The 13,163-nt window shown below is 37.0% G+C and overlaps 1 protein-coding gene across 3 annotated transcripts in view; it reads left to right on the plus strand.

Annotated features, from left to right (window-relative positions):
- The window catches only part of Dennd1b (DENN domain containing 1B), a 234,093-nt gene that overhangs the window by 101,345 nt on the left and 119,585 nt on the right, over positions 1-13,163 (plus strand). The gene's annotated exons all lie outside the window — the stretch shown is intronic.

A 13,163-nucleotide genomic window follows, 5' to 3' on the forward strand; every position in this document is an offset into this window, starting at 1 on the left:
GCAGATGCATTAAGTCAGGTTAATTATTTTCCCTTATCAGGAGATGAGGTGTTCTACTCCCCTTTTTTAAAGTCTCTGGAGTTCATTTTAGTGCCTTCATCACACAGAGAACTCTTGAGAGCTATTATGAGGTCTTTATTATTCACTTGTGGCTTTTTCCATTGGAGCTACTCGAAGGAAACTGCGGGCCCATGATAATAGCTGCTCTCTTAACCTGGTAATAGCAGATTCATCTTTGTTGCCTTATGGGGCTTAGGAGTATATTCTATAATAATTCTGGTTTGGAGGAGCTCTTCAGGCTGCTAATAACTTAAAAGTCAAAGTAGCATTTTTATAAATCACAGGTTTTATGGCAGTCATTTCAGTATTCTTCTGGAAGCTCTTCATCACTGTGGGAAAGGCAGGAATAGAAAGGACTGTTCTTAGGTCATAGAAGAATATTCAGAAGTATTTTGCGAGAGTTCCTGTTTTTCTTTATTAAATGTAAAATTTAAGTATTTTCAGATTCAAAATGTGTAAAACAAATTAGGCGATTTGAGTAATCTGTGATATATTAAAACCATATTAAATTGTTTCTTCATAAATTTACTTCATATAAAATAAAAATCTACTTTTAACATTTTATTCTCTTATAATAGGAATAAAATTCTTTTAAAATATTGTAGCATTTTAGACTAGATAGAGTTCTAAGGTTTTCAACTTAGTGTTTAGTCATAAGGAAGGTATTTTGTTGGTCTGGAGAGATGGCTCAGTGGTTTAGAGCACTTCCTATACATACAGAGGGTTGGGGCTTGGTCCTAGTATTTGTATGGTGGCTTACAGTGGTATGTAACGTCAGATTTAGGGTCTCTGATGCCCTCTTTTGGCCTCTATGGGCACAAAGCACACATGTAGTACACACACAGACGTGCATGAAAACTTCATAAGCATAAAATATATAAAAAAAGCAAAAAATAACCCAAAAAACAAGAGTTTTCAGAGAAGTGAAATCACCAACCCAAGACGAAAAAGCTGTTGGAGAGCCACAGTGTGAGACAAAACAGGTCCTGACTCCTTGTATGGTGACTCCTTGTATGGGGCCACACCTGTCACCCTAGCTATCAAGTATATAAGATTGTTATGTTCATTATTTTCCAAATTGAAAATGTTTATCTTGAGAATAATTAGATTTTAAAGATATTATATGATTTTAAAGATATTTAAAGATAGATATGAGGCGATATACCACAGCATAAGTACTAATGACTTGCTCCAGTAATTATTTTATCTCACGAGTTTTAAAGAGCCGTTGAAGAATCCACCTGAATGATTTGGGTGGGGTTTTAATGTTTTCCTCTTCCACTCAGAGTTTGCCATTTCATCCTCCTAAAAATTTTCAAGATTTTACAGCATTTCCAATGGGAGTCATTCTCATGACAAAGAATAGGAAGTAATTCATGTGTATAATGTTGGTGTGTGGCCCTTTCCTAGGCACTATAAACTCATCAGTAAGACAGCCAAGACCAGCATGTGTGCTTACATTTTACTGGTATGAAATATATAAACAGTTGGACAAATAAGCATCTATTATGCCATGGAATGTGTAGTGCTGTGTAAAAGATAAAATGCGTGTGTACAGTCGGGGAGGTGAATGGCTGGTTTTTGTTTTGTGTAAAGTGTATGTGGATGGAATGAATGCCTCTCTAGGGAGGAGGAAGTCAAACAGACTGGAGTCAAGCTGGTAGTGAGCATGTGAGGGAAGAGAAACTGCTGTTTAGGGAAACAAAACAAATCCCAATATAGGTTTATGAAAATACTAGTATCTTTCTTGGTTTTAATTTACTCTTAATGATGCAGTAACCTTTCTTTAACTTAGCTTCTTTCTTCTTCACATGTGAAATGAGAGAAAAGCTTTTTTTTTTTTTTTTGAGAAAAGCTATTTTGATATACCATGTTTGATGTTGAGATTAAGACCAGCCTGGTCTACAGAGCTAGTTCCAGGACAGGCTCCAAAACCACAGAGAAACCCTGTCTCGAAAAACCAAAAAAAAAAAAAAAAAAAAAAAAGAAGAAGAAGAAAAAAAAGAAGAGATTAAGGAGGCACACATGTGTAGGAAATGATTTACATTTGCACTGGATACATTTTTAGTGATTATTCATACAGCTTTATTGACAGTCAAGATTTATGATTTTAAGAAGTGATTTGTAACTGGGCAGTGGTGGCACATGCCTTTAATCCTAGCACTTGGGAGGCAGAGTCATCTCTGAGTTCAAGGCCAACCTGGTCTACAGAGCTAGTTCCAGGATGGGCTCCAAAGCTACAGAGAAATGAAAAAACAAGACAAACAAACAAAGAGGAATGGATTGTAATAAAGTTTGTTGTTAAACAGAATGCTTTCCTGAATTGTTTATGGCAACTCATGAAAACTAGAGGTACCATCTCTAAGTTACAGCTGTTGTTTGGCTTACTTTGGGGGCAGTGGGGCTGATAAAATAAACATATTTCAAATTTGCTTTCACAATCTCCTTAAATGGGAAAATGGCTTTGATATCTTAAACAGTTTTCTTATATATGCAGTCTGAATAAATATTACTGCAATAAATTATGTGCATAGTAACATTTGAGGTCAAGGTCTTATATCATAACATAAATTAGAAGAAAACTCTTTTTAAAAAGAGTTTAATGAAATCACTAAAACACACAAAGGAAGAATAATAATTGCCTTGGTTCATTTTACATTTTAGAATTTTCATATGCCATAGATACTTTGTTGTACTTGACATTAATGCATGAATCTGTGTTTCATAACTCCTGATTAGATTTTATATCTGTGGTCAACATTTGAATTATTATTAAGGACATATATATGATAAAGCAACTTAACACTCATAATTTTATTGTTGCTTTGTGAAATTTGTTTGCTTTGGTTATCTTTGTCAATCATTATTTTCCATGATTAAAATGAATGTCAACCTTGGACGTTGCTGGTATTTTTTCATGCTGTACTGTGGTAGCTGATCAGCCAGCTTGAGGATGACTTCCTTCACATGCTGTTTGCAGTTAAAATAATTTATACTTTTCATAAAGGTATAAACTTTATAATTAGTTTTAAGTTATATAAACAAATTATCATTTTTTTATGTTTAAGTACTTTTTAATGAGCCGTTTGCCATTTGTGGAAGTATGGTATAGTGTTAGTATTCTTATATTTTTTACATTTTTAACTTAAATGAGTTAAGACATCATCGGTTTTGCTTGGATTTTTTGATGTGTACATTGCCGATTATGCAGGATGACTTCTGCCAGTCCTAAACCAACAAGCTAGTTGATTTTGTGCATGCTGCAGGCAGGCCTCATGTTTTAAGCCCGAGTGGATCCTAGTAGAGTGGCACCACATCATAGACGGTCTCATATATTCAAAGCAGAGGAATACATCATGATGCTACACAGTTGTATTAGTTGACTTATTGCTGTTTTGTGACCGTAGATCCGGAGGACCGCTGTTTAAAGCCATGTCATGGGTTCTCAAATCAGCCAGGCATGAAGCCTTGTCATATGCCTCTGTAATTGTACCTCGCCAGAGTTCCTCTAACTAGTCAGCTGGGGCTGTGCATTTTGTCTCAAACACCCAGCTGGCCAGTATCTGACAGGAGCATTCTCATCATCCTGTCAGTAATATGTTAACTAGAGTGTACATTTATGGTTTGTAGAAGCAGGTAAAAGGGGGTGTATCTCTTTAAAGCAGATGTCTAAATGTTAGCACTATTTTGACCAACGTACAGTTGGAAAGTATCATCCTCTTAATGATGTATGCACATCATTTACAGAGAATTGATTATATATGCATATTATTTCTGGACTATTCAGAGCAAGCGGTGTGCTGTGAGTGCTGGAATTGTGTTAATAAACTGTATGTTCTTCTTTGTGATAGCTGCCTCCAGGCGTTTAAGCATATGCTTTTCTCTCACCTTCTCATTAATTCCATCAAGGGCATATGCAGAAATGCATCTTGTAATCCCCAGAAAACCAGCTATTAAACAGTGGTTTTCTAGGCTCTGACTAAAGGGAGTCCAAAGCATTTTAACATCCTCATCTGCATTGTGTGTATTCATTTTTGTCTCTTAGTGGAGCCATGTGTATCTTTATTTCACTGAAACTTAAGGCACAGAAACTCTTTTAAGAGGATGTGAAATATTTTGCAGGAAGGCATATGTGCAGGTTGGAGGAGGTTGAGGCCTTTAAATACCAGTACCTCTATTTTCCCTCTCTGAGTTACCCATTTCCCAGGGAAGTATGCAAGTCTTTCTGGCTGAGAGTTTAGCCCATTTGTCTTTTGCAAGTGTCTTCCCCAGCAGAAGATTGGTGTGATAGCCATGGAACTGTGTTAGAAATGTGTTTAGTTACCATACAGGCTCTCTCAGCTTTGCTCCTACAGTGCTGGTCACCACAAAATTGATCTTGGATTATTTTCTATATAGAACAATGGTTTAATTTTGTGCTATTGATCATACACACACACACACACACACACACACACACTGATTTTGAGGTTTGGTAGCATTTCTGTTTTGATGTGTGCCCTCAGGTTATAAACTTCCATGCAACTGACTATAGATATTGCACTCACATTTTCAAAGAGAACTCAGATTTTTCCTCAATCACTTACACTATTTAGGACTGATTTGGCAAATGGCCTCACCCACTCATGCATCTTCCCCAGCACAGACCTATAGATTCTGCTTCTGTAATTCTTTTTCTCCCCTGCTCTCCATTCTAGCTGCCCATCGTGTTACCTGAGGAAACTGTCACTACCCACGAACATTCCCTTTAACAGTATGTAGTGAACGATGACATTCTCTCAATCTGCATATAATCTTATCAGTATCATCTCTGTAACATGCATATTCTTAGTCTGTTTTATAAACAAATAATTTAAAATGATTTAATTATTATGTGGTAAGTGCTGTTGATATCTAAGTGGACAGATAAAAAGGGATCTTTGAAACTATAGGGCAGACTTTCCAACCTCATGAAACTAGTGTATAGTTAAATCAATCTTTCTGACTCTGTATGTATTTTTCAATCTTCATGCACTTTTGCCATTCTCCCATGACTGTCTTATAAAACCAAATAAATCTTTTTTTTTCTAGTATAGCATCATCCCTAGTACTGAACTGCATTTCTCTTCTCGAGCTCAGTCTGACTTCCTTGAATGTTTCAGTTTCTTTCCTCTCCTCATTTTCATGCTCATTTGAGTGGTCACATTTATCTTCTGCTTAGACTACTAATGTGATTAATCTTGAGGCTAAGCCTGTATATAGATAGCTACTTAATATTTTAGATTAAAAAATAACATTCATTGCCTATTTCCCATGCCCATAATTGGCATAATTGGCACCCTCTCCTACCCAGTCTCTTGACAGCAAAATCCTTAAGGCGGACTCTATTTTTTTTCCTCTACTTTTATTTTACTGAAAATAGACTTTATCATGCAATGTATTCTATTTATGGTTTTTCTTGTTCCAAATCCTTGAGATCTTCCCATCCTACCCCATCAGTATCTACACATTCTCTTTCTCTCCTTAGAAAACAAATATCTAAAGAATAATAAATAATATAAAACAAAACAAAAAACAAACCAGAATAGGACAAAACAAACAGAAGAAAAAGAGCCAAAGAAACACAATTTTGTCCACATAGGAATCCCATAAAAAACAAAACAAAAGAGGAAGCCATAGTAAATACTCAGGGAAACTGTAAGATTGACAGACAGACAGACAGACAGACAGACACACACACACACACACACACACACACACACACACACAGCCCTGACAAAACATTATGAGACAAAGAATCCCCAAAGATGCCATTGAGTTTTTGTGTTGGATGTCTACTGCTGGGCATTGGTACTGCCCTTAAGAGTAGTATGTATTCCAGCGTGAGTCTATTGGATAGAACTAATTTTTCGTTTACAAGTGGTTATCTGTTGGAGATAGCTTCTGGATTAGGTTTGGGACATGTAGCCACTTCTCTTTGCATCACAGGGACCCCATCTGGTACAAACCTGTGCAGATCCTTTGCATGCTGCCGCAGTCTGTGAATTCGTGCGTGTCAATCCTGCTGTATTTATAAGGTTTTGTTTCCCTGGTATCTTCCATCCCTCTGGCTCTTTCACTCTTCTGTCCCTTCTTCTGCAGGGTTCCCTGAGCCCTCAGGTGAGGGATTTGAGAAATTCCAATTAGGATAGAGTGTTTCAAAGTCTTTCACTCTGAACGTTATCTGGTTGTGTCTCTGTATTTCTTCTCACATACTGCAAGAGGAAGCTTCTTTGATAAAGAATGTCATTAGGAGTCATTTTATTGCTACATTTCTTTAGCAAACAGTAGTAGTTCCTTTTTCCCTAGGTCCTTGGCCTATCTGGTCTCAGGTTCTTAGCTACTTGAGCAGTGTCTGAATGGGTTCCATCTCATGGAATGGGCCTTATGTCAAATTACATATTGGTTGATTACTCCCACAGGTTTTATGCCACTATTGCGCCAATGTGTCTTAGAGTCAGGTCACTCTTGTAGATCAAAGCATTTGTAGCTAGGTTGGTACCTACCTTTTTCCTTTGGTATTGTGTAGAGTACTTTCCAGTGCCATAAACACTAGTCCATAGGGGTGAAGGCTCTATGTAGGCACCAGCTTCAATTCTCCATGTACAATGAGTTGTGTAAGTGTTGTCTTCAGCAATGGGGCCTTGCCATCAGTTAGTACAGAATAACCCATAGCTTTAGCAACAGCCTTAGTTATTTGGGGGTTCCAAAAGGATCCCTTTGGCCAAGAGTTCAATTGCATGTTTCCCTTTTTTGTTTCTTCCTTTATACCTAATCTTTGTGGTTCTATAGATTGTAGCTTGCTTATCAAAGACATAACATCTAACGTCCACATATAAGCATGTAAGTATCATATTTGTCTTTTTGGGTCTGGGCTACCTCGTTCAGAATGGTTTTCTTTCTAGCTTTATTCATTTACCTGAGATTTTACTTTTTAGCAGCTGAACAATATTTCATTGTGTAAATGTACACATTTTTTAATCCATTTATCTGTTGATGAACATCTATGCTGTTTTCAACTTCTGGCTACTTTGAACAGAGCAGCAGTGAGCATGGTTGAACTGTTGTCTCTGTAGTAGGATGAAGTGTCTTGGGTGTATTCCCAAGAGTTTTTAGTTGGATTTTACAGCAGATCTAGTCCAAGCTTCCTGAGCAACTGTGAGCCTGGCTTCTTGTTAGGTGTGATAACCCTCATGAGACTGGCTTTTTGGTGGTGATAATACACAGCAGGCCTTTAACAAAAGGAAATTTGAGTGAATACATAAAATGGTACCTTTCACTTCTTCCCCACATGTGTTTTCAGTGTTTCCACCTGCAAGACTCTAAATACTTTAAAAAGAAATGTTTTGCTTTTTCAACTACTTCCATCATTTCTTATTCCCAAACACCTGTGACCCTGACCACAGTCTGATATTAAGATCATCAATAAAATGCTTGATTTTTTTAAAAATTAAGCTATAATTTTTAACTTAAAAATTGTGTTTTATGAGTGAGGGGCTGAGTTCTATGTAGATTGTCTTTTTAAATAAATGAATTTTGTGTATCTGTTTCCTGCTACAGGATTTTAATTTTTAAGGAAGTTGATCTCAGTGTTAATGACTCGAGGAAAAAGTATCAGTAAATTTTGAACCCTTTGAGTTCTATTAACTTATATTGAAATATTGTTTTTCGTTCAATATATGAGCTGGTCTGGTTTGGGATTCTTTTGGCTTTCATATAGTGTTAAGTAGAAAGTGTAGGACTCTCCCTCAATCAAAATTGTTCTCTATTCACTATCCATTTCCATCTGTTCCATCAATGAAATTGCCATTCTTATTCCTGTAACTGATCCTATAATTGATACATTTGGCTTCTTGTTGTCCACCCCATCTCTATTTTCATACTCACCTAGAACCTCAGATGGTCAAGTTTTTTGTTGGTAGAATGATACAAACTCTCATTCATTAAGGATCTCCAAGTTTGTGATGTGGAGTTTTGTTATTTTGTTCCTGAATGTTTTCATTCAGTTTCCTTATGAGACAAGTATCAGGAGATATAGAGAGACGCTGCTGGCTCCCCTTCTAGTCCTCTGTGCCTCCTCTTCTTTTTGTCTGCTGAGTCTTGTCATTGCACCCAGTGATCAACCCTTCTTAGCATTTAGATTTAGTGGCATTTCGGTCTTTTAAAGGCCTGGAGCCATTTCATCTGCCAATGCAGAAACAACCCCTTATTCTCCTAGTTAGTTTCACCTGCCAATTTTCTGATGGAGTCTCAATTAGGGATTGCCTCCATCAGATTGTTGACGTATTGTTAATTGATGTAGGAGTACTCAGTCTGCTGAGGTCAGTACCATCCATCCCTAAGTTGGGGAACCTGGGCTGTGTAAGAAAGCTGGTCAAGCAAGCCAGTAAAATGATGTTTCTCTGTGGTCTCTGTCTTAGTTCCTGATCTGACTTTTCTCAGTTAGGTAAATCCAAGAGTTGGGCAGAGATGAATGTTACAGTAAGTATGGATTGTATAAGAAAATGAGAACATTAGCATCTTGAAGGTAGAGATTTATGTTTGATTCATTCCAGTAAAGCATGTGGATAAAAGGCTTGCTTTGGCTTCTTGATAGCCAAAAAAATAAAAATAAAAAAATAAAAAAAATCCACTAAAGGTTGAAAACAAGAAAAATTTAGTCATTTGGCTATTTATGAGAAAGAAGCTAGCTAGCACAGTGACTGGCAGTGACATGGTTAGAGCTTTCCACGAACTTAGTTGTGATGGAAAGAGGGGAGAATGAATTTTCAGGAACGAGCTATCAGAGTTTGTCCTATGCATCTGAATGGGATCCCCCCGCTTTCATACGTAGACTTGTCAGTGAAACAGTACTTTTGTTAGAAACTGAAGTATGAGACAAGAACCCTCCTGAATGGGATCAGTGCCCTTTAAGAGGTGCAGCGGTGCTGTCTGTTCACTGCCACCTGTGGAGCAGATACCCACTTAGCACCAAACAGTGAACCTGCCAGCTCTGGGGCTTGGTTTTTCAGCCTCCAGACTTCTGATAATGAATGCCTCTAAATTATCTATTCTGAAACATTTTCTTATTGTAGTTCTAATAAACTGTCATGCCATCCTAGAACAATAGAGAAGAGAATGAAATGTAAAATAGTTATTTTAATTTAACAAGGATTTCAGAAAAGGAAACAAAGCCACCAAACTGTCCTTCGGAGTGGCCATTTCATTTGCATCCACACTAGAAATGACCGGAAGCTGCTGTGGCGGCACCTGTTTCCAGCATTGTCAGTGCTGGGGTCTTTGGCCATCAGTAGAGATAGTGATGCATTGTTTGAGTCTGTATTTCCCTGGTGATGTGTGTCAGCATGCTCATTTGCCATCTGCGTATATTATTGGTGAAGTTTGTTGAGGTCTTAAGCCTATGTTTAATAGGTTTTCTTATTGCTGAGGTCTAGAACTCTGCTTAAGTGTGACAGCAACCCTTTCTCAGGCGTGTCTTTCACTACTGTTTACTAGTCAGTGCCCTAGTCCTCACTTTCTTTCTCCCTTCCTTCCACGCCATTAATATTTTCCAGAATAAGTTTCTATCTTTTTGTTTGTATGTTTATTTCTTATGGTGCTAAGGATTGAACCAAGGACCTTGCACATATGGGTAAAGTATTCTGCCGTCAGGCTGTACCCTCAACTCCTAGAACATACATTTATTTTTAATTTTACCTTCTCAAGTCTCTGAAATGTATCATGTCTTTGGTGTCATGTCTAAAAGTCAAGCCCCAGGGCATATAGATTTTTCTCCTATTATCTTTCTGATATTTATAACTTGGCATTTTACATTTAGGTCTGTGATCTGTTTGAGTTATAATTTGTAAAGGATGTTAAGACTTACCTCAATTTACATTTTTAATGTGTTCCATTGTCTAATTGTTCTAATAATATGTGTTGAAAATACCTCCCTTACTTAATTTGAATGTCTTTGGTTCTTTGTTAAAGATCAGTTGATGTTATTTTGTTGGTCTGTTTCTGGAACATCTGTTCTGTAGCTGTGTCCATGCTTTCACTAATGTTAGCCTGTCTTCATGACTGCAGCTTTACACCTACATTATGAAACCAAATAGTATCTGATCTGGAATTCCCCTCTGCATGATATGAATAATACATTTTATTACCATTGGTTAATAAAGAAGCTGCTTTGGACCTATTGCAGCCCAGAATACATCAAGGAGGAAATTCTAAACGGATAGAGGAGAAGAAGACAGTAGGCAGTCAGGGAGACAACAGGTAGCTGCCGGAGGAGAAAGATGCCCATGCACCAGTACCGGCAAGCCATGAGCCTCATGGTAAAATATAAAATAATAGAAATGAGTTAATTCCAGATGTAAGAGCTAGCTAGAAATATGCTTAAGCTAATAGGCCAAGCAGTGTTTTAATTAATACAGTTTCTATGTGATTATTTCAGGTATGAGTGGCCAGGAACAAACAAGTAGCTTCTGACTACAAGTATTCATCCTCCAACTTTGCCTTTCTCTTTCAAGAATATGCTTACTATTCTGGATTTTTCTTTTTCATGTAGGTATTAGTCAGCTTATTGAAATACAGGAAACAATGTTCTGGGATTTTGGTTGCATTGACTCTGTAGATCAATTTTGTAAGAGTTCATATCTTGAAAATACTGCCTTCTATTCATAAGCATGGGCTAAACTCCAATTTATTTAGTTATTGTCTTTCTTTCATTATTGACTTAAAGTGTTTTCCTTCTATAGTTCTTCTGCATACTTTGTAAGTTTATGCCTAAGTATTTAATAAATGTTTTATGGTAGTATAATGGAGGACATGAGTCATTGGGGATTCACACATATATTATTAGTATGTATGTGTGTGTGTATATATATATATATACATATATACATGTATATATATATATTTTTTTCCTCTTCCTTTTCTTAATTCACATAATGTTCCTGGTAGAAAACATGTAACAATGTTCTTTTCTTATTTTTAACATTTTTAGTGCTGCATTTATATGAGTCCCATTCTTTTTAAAGTTGTGGAAAGACCTGATATAGACTGAAATGTAGAATCTGTGATGTACCCTCCAACAGACTGCACTTCCTGCCTGATGTCGTTTATTGCCTCCTTCACTTGCTCTGTCTTCTCTGAACAGCCCCCCCCCATTGCTCTGTGGAGAGACTGTGTGCCCTTCTGTGGCAAGGTTTTTGATTACTGTGTCTCATTTGCTGAGGATGTTCTCCCCAGTTCCACAATAGTCTGTTCTCTTACTTCATTTGAGTTCAGTTCAGTCCCATCAGAGTTATTCTACAGTCCTCTGTCTAGAAAAGCTTTTGTTTTTCTGCCCTTACTCTGCTGTAGGTTTTTTTATAGCATTCTCTCTGAAAGGTTGATGATTCTTTGTCTGGAATTCTTGGAAACAAGTGTTTTGGATTATTTTTATTTTAAAATATTTGTAGATATGTTGTGAAATATATTGAGTATGGGATCAGAATCAAAACAGAATTCATTCAAGTTTCAAATCTTCCTTGGACATGTAACCTGAAGATTATTTAACAATATTTTTTGTGCACATGCATTTTGACTGGAACCTGCTATGTGAGATCAGCTGTGGAGTTTTCCACATAGTATCATGTTGGCATTTAAAAAATAAAAGAGTGTGGGAGGACTTTGGGGTTTGGGTATTTTAGAAAAAAATGTCCAACATGCAAGGTATGATATTTTTCTTGTTAGCTTTTCCCGAGACATGTAAGCTTCATGGAGACAGGGTGTCCGTGTGCTCAGAATTGTATCCTAGTTGTCTAGTGGGATGTGGGATAGCATGTAAAAGGTACTAATTTTTTGTTGTTGACATAAGCGAATAAATATTATGATTTTTCTGATTTCACAGTTATTAATAGGCTTTAAAACATTTATATTTAATCTTTGGATTTGGTAGACTATATATACTATGAACCATCTGGATTGGATAAAAATCTTTTACTAAGAATTTGAAATACTAAAATTGGTGTCATCTAGAAGTAGAGTGTTTGCCCTGTACAGACAGTGCTTACACATGATCTACTATGCACTTCTTATGTTAAAGATCAGGAACCTGAGACCAGGTGATGTGAGTAGGTATCAGACCACGCAGCTTGCTAGTCTCAGAGCTCTGATTGTGACTGGTAAACTAGGTGTTAGATGTCATACAACATGTCTGTTTAGTTTCTTAGTCACAGTTATTTTTTAATAATTGATTTTCTTTACTTGTAATTTTGCTATCTTTTCTTCAATTTCATGCTATATTAATTTCTCAGTCTTTTAAATTTCATAGCTCTTGGGTACCACTGGGTGAATAGTGAATATCGGATCTTCTTTTGTTTTCTTTTTTCATAAATCTAAGTTCAATTTTCTAATCAAAATTGTGATTATTATGAAAGTCTAATTTCTTAGTGACCCACCTAATTCTGAACTTGATATATCGTGAATGAATAAGCCTCACGGTAGCTTATTCATCCAGGTGATGCAGTATGGTTTCTTAAGGCAGACAATAGTGAAAAAGAGACTGTCGTATATTCTTTCATTTTCCTCTTCTCTGTCTGCTTATCTTGAAAGTTCCCAAGGGTTGTATGGCTTAATTCTCCTCTAGTAGGCTTGATTAGCAAAGGTATCACTTGCCAAATACTGGGCAGTTCAGATATTTGTGACTCAGCTGTTAATGGTCTTAGAAGCCATCTTCCAAGAAGCCAGTCCATCTCCTGCCACCTAATGCTGCTGCTTTTGGTGAATGTCAAGGAACATGTTCAGGGATGCCCAGCTCGTGAGTAGGCGTGGCTCCAGGGCATCTGGTGACTGCCTTGCACTTCGAACTCAGTGAAATCTTGCCCTCCTGGCAGCTCCTCATTTTGAGATGAGCGTTTCCTTTTGCCTCACATGGCTTTCTCCATAATAAAGGAAAGCTTCCCTTTCTAAAGTTTTAAATGAAATGCTACAAAGTCACTTGTTCTCGTGTGGGGAAGGGCATGACTATGCCTTTCAGAGAGACTTAACTTCTTTCCTAGAAAGCCTTGGAAAGCCTCGTTCTCAGTGTCTGAAAGCTCTTGGAGAACTGGGCAGTATGG

This window comes from Microtus oregoni, unplaced genomic scaffold, assembly GCF_018167655.1.
Source record: "Microtus oregoni isolate MIOR12 unplaced genomic scaffold, Mior012 000003F_ref0000135, whole genome shotgun sequence".
Lineage (NCBI taxonomy): Eukaryota > Metazoa > Chordata > Mammalia > Rodentia > Cricetidae > Microtus > Microtus oregoni.